Genomic DNA, 13909 nt, shown 5'->3' with positions numbered 1-13909 from the left:
TGAACATGAATCATCTCCTAGTGGTTGCCCAGATGATGTTGATGCTTTGAGAAGCAAGTAATCCCTCTGCAATGATGATGAAGTTTGACATTAATGCACTTCTTCCTCTCAGGGTTTAGCCTATGTTTTGTATCAATGTCAGCCACAAATTCTCAGCTGCAAACTCAAAAATGGACCCACAGTTGCTCTTATGGTACCCTCCACCCAGAGCTGCTAAAATGAACATTTGAGACTCTGTAACAAAATACTTTCTAGTCATCTTACGCCTGATGTGGAACCTTGCCAACCACCTGGAAGGATAGTATTGTGAGCTCACTTTATAAGGCAAAGGACTGCACAGCAAAGGTAAGAGCTACAGGCCAGTCATCTTATTGTCTATGCTGGTGAAGGTGTTTGCAAATGCTCTGGTGTGTTTGGAGCCCTTGCTACATCAGAAGTGTCATTCTAAACAGTCAAGATTTACAAGGAATAGGTCCACAGACACCATTTTCGCCCTTGCTTGTGGCTGGAGGTACACCATGAGTTCAAGCAGCCCCTGCACATGGCTTATGTTGATCTTAAGGGTGTGTTTGAGCCAACTGATGAAGTCAGACTATGGAAACATTTAAAGGGGAGAGGTGTCCCAAACACTCGGCTGGACTTGATTAGCGAGCTGCACATTGGAACCATGTACATTGGAACATTGGATGCCTGCGTACATCTTGGGAGTCAGATGTTGGCACCTTTTAAATCAGTATCTGGTGTCAGGCAGGGCTGTGTCTGGCCCCTGCATTCTTTTGTTGGGCCATGGATTTCATAGTGCAGCATTCTGTCAGGTGCATAGGCATTAGGATCTGGGATCTCTCACTCTCAGACCTTGACTATGGTGCTGACATTGCTCTTCTAGTACAGAGCCCCAACATTTTCATAGGCCTACCAGCAGGTGGACGAAGAATTGGCCAATGTCGGTCTCCATGTTTTGTGGTCAAAGACAAAGGTGCAAAACCTAGGATCATGTCCACCCACCCATTACTCCCATCTCCCAGAATAATGAAACTCTCCCAGAAGTCTCCAGTTTTTTCTATTTGGGTTCTATACTCAGGAGTTCATCCAGCTCTCATATAGAGGTTCTTCACTGGACTGACATTGCAGCATCTGCCATGGATCACTTACAATGAGTATAGAATCAACATTGGCTCAGCACTGCAATCTAGTTCTATTTGAGTTGTATGCTGTATGGTTATGAAACATGGGCCCATGTTGCCCAGACTGGGCAAAGTTGGAGGCTTTCCATGCAAAATGCCAATGGCGTATTGGGCATAAAATAGAACAACTTCATTTATAACACAGACATTTATGATCACTCCATTCTACAGACTATTAGGGCCATTGTCTGCAGCTGATATTCCAGCAAATCCCATTCTCTGGGAAGCTTGCAAAATCCAGGACAAAATTACATCAAACCATGGGGTGGAAATGACCCAGAGACAGACCTCCTCTTACATGGGTGCATCAAGTCTGTTTCAGCATCAGACTTTCAACCCATCAAGCCCTTCCGGCCACACAAGAACAGACCTAATGATAAACTATTGCTACAGCCAATGTTCGGTTAAGCATTGAAGAAGGAACAGTTTGGACTCAGGTGCATTTCTGGTAGGAACAAATTACACAGGCAAGCATCTGCCAGTGACAGTGCTTTGTTTGACACCTGCAAGCTTCACCTTAGAAAGACAGAGTATTTTGCATGCATCTGACAATGTGTCACATAGTTAGGATTAGATCAGTAAGGCTTTCTAGACTGTACCCAGGGCATCTTGAAGTTCACACAGAAGTGGGTAGGCAGCCAGTGCAATGCACAGGGGTAACATATGCCTGATTATCTTTCTAACTAGGATGGATCAACAAAATCCACACACATTTAGATGTATTTTAAGCAGGCTTAAAAGTTTATTAACTCATTTTGTAGGACTCAGAATTGTTTTTAAGCAACAAATAACATTTCTCTCTTTCTTCTACAAAAAATGCTAAAATAGCACCACAGAGAATAGTTACATTACTGCGCTATGTGCAATTTTTAACAAACACAATAGGTTAGTAAAGGGTGTACATTAAAAAATGTGATTTCCTTTGCATGTGTGACGTTCAAACTCCGGAGATGGTACCAGAGAAATTCAAGACAAGACTCATTTAGGAAAGGAAAAGACTTTCATAGACTCATGAACTGAAGCTGCTTAGGCTTCCAGAAAGCATCAGAGTGAAAAACTAACTAAAGCGGCTTGAATATTTCCTCCCACACATAGATGTGAAAGTGCTCTTTATGGCTTCACAAATTCACCAGTCTCAGGCTCCATTCTCTTTAGCCATCAAAGGAGCTTGAAAATGAAAAATTATTTTCATCACTCCAGGTGAGAGACAAAAGAAGGATCTGTGTCCAGCCAGCATCTCTGGGCCACTTTCACTTCGAGGCCAACGGGAAGGGCTGGTTTTGCTGTTCAATGCAGGTTTCAGTGACCAGTCCCCACGAGGAAATGCCTTTTGTGTAGCTGTCCACTGAGCTTCAGATGAGTGAGAGTTTCTATCCTGGTACTTCTCAAAAGAAGGAAGAGTGGTAGGATTTGCAAACTCCATTTTCCCACTGCCAGGTGAAAGCTCTCAGTGCAGTGGCTATAGAAATCATTCATGTCACTGTGTTTTTAAAAAGCATATTGGCATTCTTCAATGCAAACATGGCCTGCTTGAACTTAATAGGCCCAGTGGGTTCCCTAATCTGGTCTCATTATACATGTGGAAGAGCTGTTGCATGCTTTGTTCTTTTTGAGACTTTTGTGTGTCCTATTGATGCTATTTTAAATGGTGTATTATGTTTTGCAGTGTAACCAGCTGAGGTTGGAACCTATTAAATGCAATGTGGGCAACTTGTACTTAATCTGCTTCTCTACTGTAAAAGAACAAACACTATTTACCTTTGACAGCTGTCATGTATGATCGTGCTCTGTGGAAGAGACTGGGTCACTTGTCCTGCAGGAAAAATAAGTAACCCCTCTTGTCCTTTTCAATAAACATGTACAAAACCCAGCATCTTTTGGAGTTTGAATAGACACATGAAGGAAAAAAATCCAAGAGGTTTACTTTCATTCTAAAACTGAATACTGAGTTTATGTAAGATTATCCTTGCTGCTGCCTCTACTTGTGGCTTGGAGATGACGTTGTGGTGGGGAATGGTGAAATCACAGGGGTGTAAGTTAACGTGTGGTTGCCATATTTGGAGGATATGTCTACAAGCAAATGTCACCAGACAGAAAAAATACAGTTGCAGCAGATGGGAACCACATATCTTTAATACACATTTTTATAAAGTAACAAATGTAGATTTGTTTTAACTTATCTCATTTGTCTTCATTTTCCTAGATTCCAAAGTCAGAAGGGACCACTGTGATCAGTTACTTTGCCTTCCTGTTTAACACAGGCTATTCATTCCTCTCCCACCCCCCCACCCAAATAATTAATATGGCATATCTTTTAGAAATGAATCCGATGTTTATTTTAAAATGGTCAGTGAAAGAGAATCCACCATGACCCTGGCAAATTTCTCTGAGGGTTAATTACTTCACCAATAAAATTTTACATCTTATTTCCAGTCTGAAATTGTCTAACTTCCACTTCCTGCGGCTGGAACATGTTATACCTTTCCCTGCTAGCGTGAAGAGCCCATGATCAGCTCTAAGTACCTACATGGAACACAGACTGTAATCAAGTTTCTCTTCAACCTTCTCTTTGTTAAGCTAAGTAGTCTTGACTGATTCCATCACCATAGATTTTTTTTCTAATCCTCTAATCAATCTCATGGCTCTTCTCTGAATCCTCTCTAATCAATCAGCACACTTCTTGAATTGTAAACACTGGAACTGAATGCAGTAAACCACACAACAGTGCCAATACAGAGGTAAAATAATTCCTCTACTCCTATTGGAGGTTTCCGTGTGTATTCCTAAGCATTCCAGATGAAGACAGATTAGTGATGCCCACTCCCTGAGAAATGGTTCGCATTCCCCTTTCCCTGCTTCTTTAGCCCAGTACTCAGTGGCTAGACCATCTCTTCCCATATTATTTAGTATCACCAAAAATGTCATAAACAATATTAACATTTATCTTAAACAAATGCAGTCTTAAAAAGGCGAAACTCAAATGGCACCTTGAATGTTATTTAACCATTTGTAAGAATAATTCCAAAGTGAATAAACGGCTGTGATGTAAAACATCAGTGAGATTTCAGTACTAGAGAAGGAGATACAACTCCTAGTTCTCATACAGAGCATCGCTCAGGTTATGGTATCTGGTAACATGCCACTCTATCACAGAATTAAAGAAAACATCACAAATTGACTCTGGGCATACAAATAAATGCCCCTGGCAATAAAAATGAGGTGATTTAGAAACATTTTTCTCTGTCAAAGGCAAACTGGATTTTTTAATGTTTAAAATTAGGAGCTCTGCAAAAATTGCCATATGGATCAGAAACAGAATTTGAATGTCTCCAATACTTTGAATATTTATTTCCAAGACTGTAGGAGTTTAAAATGTGTGAGGAATGTAGGATAGGAGCTTCTCTTGGTACTTTTTATGATGTCTTTTTATCATTGAAATGTTGATAAAAAAGTTCAAGTGTAAGAAATGTGACTATTGCTAATAAATGTGTTTCTTGCCTTGGCCATCTTAATGGGAATGCAGAGCTCATTACTCTCTATCCATTAATCTGGGACATTTTATTAAATGCAACCTACCTGCATGCTGCAGAAGGGCACTAATTACACACAGTCACAATGAGGTTGTGTCCAATGGCATCTATCTAAAATGTTTAAATGAAACAATGGCAAATTACAAATGGTCTACATGGTACAGCTTTCCCTTGATGTGGTAATTTTTACCTTTAATTAGCCTGGGAAATATATGCAAATATAGAAGAGCTAATTAATTGCCTACTTTAGCTGAGGACCTTTTGAGAAAATAAAGTGTTTACATTTTCCAGAAGAGCTAGATTTTATTACAGCATAAGGACTTGTTTGGAGCCTCCAACCACTAGGGGGCAGGTGAGAATCAGAGACATGCTTACTACAGATTTTTTAATTTATTGTATTTTAAGGGGTTTTCTCCCAATGCATTTAGAGCAGCTCAGACAACACAGAGGAAATAAAACTGCAGTTTACTGGCTCATTACTAATTCAAGGTGTGCAGGAACCATTTCCTACTGAATGATTGAAGAGGGAGTCAGAAGAAATACAGCATCTACTTCTGGTTACAGAGTGTCTGCTGATTTAGTTTTTCTTGCAGATTTTACTGTTTTCTACAGACTTTACACTTTAATTAAAAATACAAAGAGCTATCACAAATATCAATTTTTAAGTGGAAACCTACATTGGGGAGTTTTGTCCAAAAACTAATAGCATACTAAAGTCCAAAGTTATTAACACTTTTGGTAGGAGAAAGCACTTAGATTAACTCAGGCACTGCTAGTTCAGGTTGCATTATGCAGCCACCATGAAACAACGGATAGCACAAACAGAAATATGGTATTTATCAAAGTCTAGTGGCTATTTATTCCAGTTAATTACTCATTCTTTCAATTTAGTTTGTCCTAAAAAGAAAGAACCAAATCTATCTCCATACTATTTATTTCAGAAATGTGGGCCTGTTGGTCTGTCTTGTCTATCTGCCACCAAATTTGGTATGCAGTTTCCTCTTATCATAACTTAAAGCAAGGCAAGAGTTTGTTTGTATCAGAACAATACGATGTGCTTGGAATCTGACTGTTTTCCTTAAAATGGAAAGGGAAGGGTCTAATAGAAGGGACAGTTATACTCTGCAATGACCATGGGGGGAAAGCAAGTGCGGGGACAGTTATACTGCAGAGTGACAACAGGGGGACAGTTGCACCAGTAGGAGAGTGGTCCGCTGGGGCCTCCCTGCCACAAAGTCTCCAGCCAAACCCCTTCCCCAGCCCTCAGCTCCAGCTCCAGACAGGGGGACGGGGAGAAGCCCTGCTGAAGAGCAGCCCCACTGCCACAGACCCCTAGGGAACAGATGCTGGCCAAAGCCAGGCTGCACAGCTCTTGCCACCATGGCCCCTCTCCCCAGGGAACACTGCTGTCAGGGCAGCATAGCTCCAGGCCCTCAGGAGGAGCCATCACTGGAGCAGCAACACCCTTGATACCACAGGCAGCCCCAGTGAGCCCCTGAAACTCCCATCTTCCTGCCCTGAGCTCCCATCCTCTTCCCTGACTCCTGCACCCCCACCCACTACCCTGAGTCCCCCCCAAACCTCCCACCCCCTTCCCTGGATCCCTTGCCATGAGTCCTACACCTCCCAGTCCCCTGCCCTAAGCCCCCCACAGCTCCCAACTCCCTGCCATGACTCCTGCATCCTCCACCCCAAAAAAGAGTTAAGGACACGAGCAATACCGGGTACATCTGCTAGTTAATTTATAAATGGTAAACTACATTTAATTTTACAATTCAATTTAAAAGTTTTTCTGTTACATAATGTAACGAAACAGTTTTGGCACTGCCAAGTGCAAACTGTACGCATAACTGGATGCATAATTTACATATGTAAATTGTGGCAACTATTCAAAATTAGCTAATTTGATGGATTTGCACACAGTTATCAAATAATGCATGTGCAATTGCAAAACCTTTATGCATAAATTATGCACATTTTGCCTGTGCATAGTTTCCCAAACTAATTGAGAATCTGACCCTGAATTTTAAGATAGAAAGTTCCCACATAATGTTTTCTACCATAGCCCTGTTTGTGAAAACATCATTCTGGAATAGTTCAGGGTTTGGTTTTTTTTTCTTACCTTGCTCACAGATGTGTCCGCAAATGCATTTCTGAAGTGAGATGGGCTCAAGCTGCATAGTACAAAGCTGGACAGAAATGATACTAAAGTTTAGGGGCAGGCACTCTGGCCACAGCATGTGACTAGAACTCGGTTGGAAACCATGCTACATGGCTCTAAACCTCAGCACCTTGGAGGAAGGATGCAGAGGGATTAATGTCCCACTGGCACTGCTGGAGCCATTGCGCTTGGGACCGACTCACTGTTTCTGAGAGCACTGAAGGAATACCTGCAGAAGCAACCCCTGCCTTTCCCTTTACACACAGCACTACTTACGCTTCCCTAGCTTGACTCAGGACTGTTGGTCAACGTGGAAAGGAGCTGAACAGTGATCTCATTTCTGCCATGCCCCTTTTGGGGTTTCTAGCACCATCTTTGCGAGGCATAAGAGAACAGTCGACAAAGGCTTCCCTTGTCGACTGATCCACGTCTTGACTCACATGCTGTTGCGACGATCAGCTGAGCCAGCACAGTGAGGCGGCCATTTTTATTTTAATGAAGCTGGGGATATTTAAATCCCTGCTTTATTGACTTTGTTGGGTAGCCTATTTTACATGCCTCTGTCAGCAGAGGCATGTAGTCAAGAAATACCGGCTACGTCTAGACTGGCCCCTTCTTCGGAAGAGGCCTGCTAATTTCTAACTTTGGAATAGGGAAATCCGTGGGGGATTTAAATAAACATGTCCGCCGCTGTTTTTCCGGCTTGGGGAAAAGCCGGAAAAGAGCGTCCAGACAGGCGCGATCCTCCGGAATAAAGCCCTTTTCCGGAGGGACTCTTATTCCTACCTGAAGGAAATCCCCCGTGGATTTCCCTATTCCAAAGTTAGAAATTAGCATGCCTCTTCCGAAGAAGGGGCCAGTCTAGACGTAGCCACCCAGTCTGATTTGGTCTTTACTACCTTAGGCAATTTAATATCATCTGCAAACTTTGCCACCTCACTGTTTACCCCTTTCTCCAGATCATTTATTAATAAGTTGAATAGGATTGGTCCTAGGACTGACCCTTGGGGAACACCACTAGTTACCCCTCTCCATTCTGAAAATTTACCATTTATTCCTACCTTTTATTTCCTGTCTTTTAACCAGTTCTCAGTCAATGAAATAATCTTCCCTCTTATCCTATGACAACTTAATTTACATAAGAGCCTTTGGTGAGGGACCTTATCAAAGGCTTTCTGCAAATCTAAGTACACTGTATCTACTGGATCCCCCTTGTCCACGTTTGTTGACTCCTTCAAAGAACTCTAAGGGTATGTCTACACTACAGCACTAAGTCGAACTAACTTAATTCGAATTAGTTAATACGAACTAAGCTAATTCGAATTAGTGCATCTAGACCTAAAAACTAATTCGAATTAGTGTTTTGCTAATTCAAAATAGTGCGTCCACATTGAGTGGACCCTGTTCAAAAATAGAAACTCTCTTCATTTAACAAAACAGCGGGGGAGGGAAGGATTAACCTCTGGGGAGACTGGGAAAAGGAGATGGGAGAAGGGAAGAGAGAGGATGGAAGAGGGGAGGGGGAAACCTGGGAGGAGAGAGCTGGAAGGGGGAAGCCAGGGGAAGAAGGAGGAGGAGAAGTATAAAACTATGGTACGCCATATCTTCAGTACTGTGTACAGATGTGGTCTCCTCACCTCAAAAAAGATATTTTGGCCTTGGAAAGGGTTCAGAAAAGGGAAACTACAATGATTAGGGGTTTGGAACAGGTCCAATATGAAGAGGCTAAAGAGACTGGGACTTTTCAGGTTAGAAAAGAGGAGACTGAGGGGGGATATGATAGAGGTCTATAAAAGCATGAGTGACGTGGAGAGGGTGAATAAAGAAAAGTTCTTCATTAGTTCCCATAATATAAGGACTAGAGGACACCAAATGAAATTAATGGACAGCAGGTTTAAAACTAATAAGCGAAAGTTCTTCTTCACACAGCACATAGTCAACCTGTGGAACTCCTTGCCACAGGAGGCTGTGAAGGCTAGAACTATAACAGAGTTTAAAGAGAAGTTAGATAAATTCATGGAGGTTGGGTCCATGGAGTGCTATTAGCCAGGGGGTAGGAACAGTGTCCCTGGCCTCTGTTTGTGGAAGGCTGGAGAAGGATGGCACGAGACAAATCACTTGGTCTTTGGTCCATCCCCTCCGGGGTATCTGGTGTTGGCTGCTGTCAGCAGACAGGCTACTGGGCTAGATGGACCTTTGGTCTGACCCAGTATGGCCATTCTTATGTTCTAAGCTCAGGGCTCAGGGTTTGGGGTCTCACTGGACCAACTTGATTTTCATGCAAACCTGCTCCTGGGTTCACATGTGGCCTTTGGTGGCCAGGCTGGCAGCTATCCTGCCCTAGACGGCCGTATTCCTGTGCCTAGTGCACAGGTCGTGGACGTTGGAGGCCTCCCTCCAAACTTCGATGAGGTCCATGATCTCTGCACTAGACCAGGCGGGCGCCCGCCTCTTGCAGCCCCGGGCAGGCTCCTGGGAGCCGCCAGCCTGGTCCTGGGAAGAGGCGGAGGGCTGGGTGGCAGCTGGTGGCTGGCTCATGCCGTGCCAGGTGCAGGATCTGTTCGCTGGGTGCTGGCAGCCTTTCAACTGGCACAAGCACTGTAGCCAGACCGTGCCCCTTTAAGGGCTCCGGGGCCGGGAGTGGGGCAGAAAAGTTTCCCTGGTTTGGCCCAGAGTGGCCACCAGGGCAAGCTGGGAAGGGTTAGCCTCCAACTAGTTTGAATTAAGTGGCTTCACGGCCCTTAATTCGAACTACTTAATTCGAACTAGGTGTTACTCCTCGTAGAATGAGGTTTACCTAGTTCGAATTAAGCGCGGAGCTAGTTCGAATTAAATTCGAACTAGCGGTTTGCATGTGTAGCCGCTATGAAAGTTAATTCGAACTAACGGCTGTTAGTTCGAATTAACTTTGTAGTGTAGACATACCCTTATAGATTAATAAGACATGATTTCTCTTTACAGGAACCATGTTGACTTTTCCCAACAAATTATATTCTTCTATGTGTCTGACAATTATATTCTTCTTTACTATTGTTTCAACTAATTTGCCCAGTACTCATGTTAGACTTAGTGGTCTGTAATTGCCGGGATCGCCTCTAGAGCCCTTTTTAAATATTGGTTTTACATTAGCAATCTTCCAGTCATTGGGTACAGAAGCTGATTTAAAGGATAGATTTCAAACCAGAGTCAATAGTTCCACAATTTCACATTTGAGTTCTTACAGAACTCTTGGGTGAATGCCATCTGGTCTCAGTGACTTATTATTGTTAAGTTTATCAATTAATTCCAAAACCTCCTCTAATGACACTTCAATCTGTGACAAGTCCTCAGATTTGTCACCTACAAAGGACGGATCAGGTTTGGGAATCTCCCTAGCATCCTCAGCCATGAAAACTGAAGCAAATAATTCATTTAGTTTTTCTGCAATGACTTTATTGTCTTTAAGTGCTCCTTTTGTATCTCGATCGTCCATGGGCCCCACTGGTGGTTTAGCAAGCTTCCTGCTTCTGATGTACTTAAAAAACATTTTATTACCTTTTGAGTTTTTGGCTAGCTGTTCTTCAAACTCCTTTTTGGCTAGCTGTTCTTCAAACTCCTTTTTGGCTTTTCTTATTACATTTTTACAGTTCATTTGGCAGTGTTTATGATCCTTTGTATTTATCTCACTAGGATTTGACTTCCACTTTTTAAAAGATTTCTTTTTATCTCTCACTGCTTCTTTTACACGGTTGTTAAGCCACGGTGGCTCTTTTTTAGTTCTTCTACTATGTTTTTTAATTTAGGGTATACGTTTAAGTTGGGCCTCTATTATGATGCTTTGAAAAGTGTCCATGCAGCTTGCAAGTAAACATTAAATGACTCCTCATAACTGACATTAACACAGGAGAGAGGGGGGAACAACAAATAAGATAGATAGAAAAATAAAAATCCCAGCCAAAAATCTGCAGAATGTCAACATTTTTTCCCCTCCCTCTTATAAGCAGAAGTTTGTCCCACTGGAGTAAGGTAATTTCTTTGTGTAGATGTACACAGCACACCTGAGCTGAACAGAGCCATCCCTCTCCCTCAATGCATTTCACCCTGGTCAGTGGTGCTGGAACTATCTTTGGGGTGAGAGTGTTCAGCTGCTTCCTCTATTTTAGACCTATTGAAATTGGATTGCCAACTCTCCCAGCCTGGATGGACAGGACTCCATTGCAACAAATGGCATCTAGTCCATCCACATAGGGAGCATTAGTAATCCTCACTGCCCAGGCTGGGGCCACTGCTAGGGGCATCTGCAAAACCCTGGGCCAGTGATGGGGCCCTAGGTCTGATGGGACTGGCAGGCTGTGAAGCCCATGGCAAGGCCAGTGGGCAGCAGGACCTCAAGAGCCAGTGGAATTGGTGGGACCAGTGGGTGATGGGACCCTGAGGGTCATCAGGACCCTGGGAGGCTGGCAAAGCTCATGGCAGTATGTCACGGGATACGCCCCCGTCAAGGGGCTCGGCCCCCCCCTACCGGGTCGGTACAGCCCCCAAAGTCCCAACGCCAAGGTCCCGGCCCTTCTCTCAGGGCATATACGGTACTATGGTCCCAATGCTAAAGTCCCGGCCCTTCTATCAGGGCATATACGGTACTAAAGTCTCACTGCACAAGTCCCGGCCCTTCTATCAGGGCATATACGGTACTACAGTCAAAATGCAAAAGTCCAGGCCCCTCTATCAGGGCCAATACGGCAGGACAGTCCCAATGCAAAAGTCCAGGCCCTTCTATCAGGGCCAATACGGTAGTAGAGGCCTAGCCGCTCCGAGAAGCCTCTCCTGGCCCGGGGTTTGTTTGTCCAGGGAAGGGGAAAATGGGTGGTAGGGGGACCCGGGCCCTCCCTCTCCACCGGGTCCCAGCCCAGGGCCCTTTAGGCAGGGTCTATGGCTCCTGCCGGCTCGGCGGGGGATCCGGCCGATACAGGCCGAGCCAAATCTTGTTTCCCTTGCCCTGGGCTGCTTCCTACCGCGCCCTGGTTCCCCCCGGGCCCCTTCGCCTCTCAGGCAGTACCTGTCGGGGCTGGGGGCGCGCTCCTGCCGCCCTGGGTCGGCAGCTGCGTCCTCCGTGTCAGGGTCCGGCGACTCTGGACCCAGCGGCTGCAAGAATACTGGTCCAGCCTCGGCTCCTCCTTCACCCAGGGGCCTCCCTGCCTGCCGGGCTCCTTCGGCCTTTATACCCGGCCGCTGTTGGGAGCATGCCCAGCAGGGTCGGAGGGGCGGGGACTTCTCTGCCAGCTGGGCCTGGGCTATCCCCTGCTCATCAGTGCGGGGCCTGTCCGCCCCGTCACACAGTAGGACTGTGTAAGGCTGGAAAAGTGGGGGGGGGGGGGGGGGAGGGGCTGGCAGGACCCCACGGGGGCCACCCAGATGCAGGTACCTGGGGCTGGAGGACCTGGCAGCAGGGCTGGCCTCCCCAACTATGGGGAAGCCGGATGCAAAACTTGGGGATGCTGCAGCATTCCCCACATCTCTACGCGTCTATGACTCTAGTACCTAACCTTGACTTTTCCTCCTAGCCCTGTGTGACTAGGGCTCACATCACACAGGGAGGACCGAACCCTGGAGTTCCTAGGTTTTTACCTCAGTCTCTCTATGAGCACCTCTGGGCAGAGATGATGGTGCCCCTAACTCCAGGAAAGTCCAAATCACTGGCAACCATTTTAACCTGTCATCACTGCAACTTGCTTGTATGGCTGTAGCATTTAATTACACCAAATATGTGCCTTTGGGGATTAAGAAGACTTCACCACATAAGCACTGTGAGGAAATGGCTTGGGGGAAGTTCATCGCAGCAGCCTTTAAAGTGCAATAAACTTTACAGTTATAACTGGACCGCACGCCCAGGAGCCAGCAGCGCCCATGCGCCGCGTGCCCGGGGCTGGCACCGCTCCTGTGCCACGGGCCCAGGGACAGGGATGCTCATAGGCCATGTGCCCAGGCCGGCACAGCCCATGTACTGCATGCCCGGGGGCCGGCACTGCCCATGCACCATGTGCCCAGGGGCGGGGCTGACCCCGATCACTCGGCAGGCGCACAGAAATGGCCCGGCGGGTGCCATGGCGCCCGCGGGCACCACACTGGGGACCACTGATCTAAGTCTCTAAGGTGCCACAGGACTATTTGTTGTTTTAAAAGTTATAGACTAAATAGCTATTCCTCTGAGAATTGATACCATTAGAAAATAAATGGAATTACTTACGTGCTATGAAACTTATGGTAAAACTAAGATCCTATTAGTACTCATATAAACAATCAGTATAAAGTGAAAATCTGCATTTGTGCTCTTCCTGCCCTTCATACATCAGCAAGGATGGAAGAAGCAGATGCCAATTTCCATCATTAGTAACTGAGTTAATTTGGTGCAACTTCTGAGTCCCCCTCTCATATGGTTGCAGAATGCTGTGCTGACACAAAGATTTCACAATGTTTAATGCTACACAAGACCCTAATCTTACCCTCTGTACTACATACACAAGTAAAACAAAAAAGGGGATGTATTTTTTAATGTGCATTATTTTGCATTTATCGACATTGACCTCACCCACCTTGTGTCAAGCTGTCCACGAGTGCCAATTTCAGGGCAGATTGTTTAGATACAACTCCCAATATGGTCAATAGGTCTATACTCAGATTTCACCAACAAGGGCGAACTTCTTGCCTTAGTGAAAGATGGCCCCTTACATCAACGATCATAGCAATACTGAACCAGTCACTTAATCCAGGTCAATTGTGCATCAGATTGGAAGCCAAAAATAATGCTTGTAGCAGATCCTATAATACTAGCTAAAGATTTATGAACCAAGAAAAAGAACTGAGAGTTACTATACACAAATGAGACATAACCTTAGGTTCCAAAAGGTAATAGTAGCTACTAAAACAGGAAAGCTTTATATGAGCTTTAGGGCTAACCTAAGACAACTAACTTACTTATAATTAGAAAAATTTTGCCTTCTCTGAATTCCAAGCAACACAATGACATTTGTTCAGGGATTTTTATTCCCTTCCCTCAA

General features: G+C 44.9%; 1 protein-coding gene and 1 long non-coding RNA gene across 3 annotated transcripts in view; both read right to left on the bottom strand.

Annotated features, from left to right (window-relative positions):
- The window catches only part of LOC102463330 (protein-L-isoaspartate(D-aspartate) O-methyltransferase-like), a 101234-nt gene that overhangs the window by 67513 nt on the left and 19812 nt on the right, over positions 1-13909 (bottom strand). The window lies entirely within an intron of this gene.
- Positions 1293-12169, bottom strand: LOC142829126 (uncharacterized). Of its 2 annotated transcripts, XR_012903434.1 has the most exons (4): positions 11911-12169; positions 6837-6903; positions 4761-4825; positions 1293-3707 (listed from the first exon to the last, which is right to left on the bottom strand). It is a non-coding gene; the product is annotated as an uncharacterized LOC142829126 (long non-coding RNA). The 2 variants fall into 2 exon arrangements; XR_012903433.1 differs by having other exon boundaries at positions 1293-4825.

Source organism: Pelodiscus sinensis, chromosome 4 (genome assembly GCF_049634645.1).
Source record: "Pelodiscus sinensis isolate JC-2024 chromosome 4, ASM4963464v1, whole genome shotgun sequence".
Taxonomy (NCBI): domain Eukaryota; kingdom Metazoa; phylum Chordata; order Testudines; family Trionychidae; genus Pelodiscus; species Pelodiscus sinensis.
This window is presented reverse-complemented; position numbering and strand designations above follow the sequence as displayed.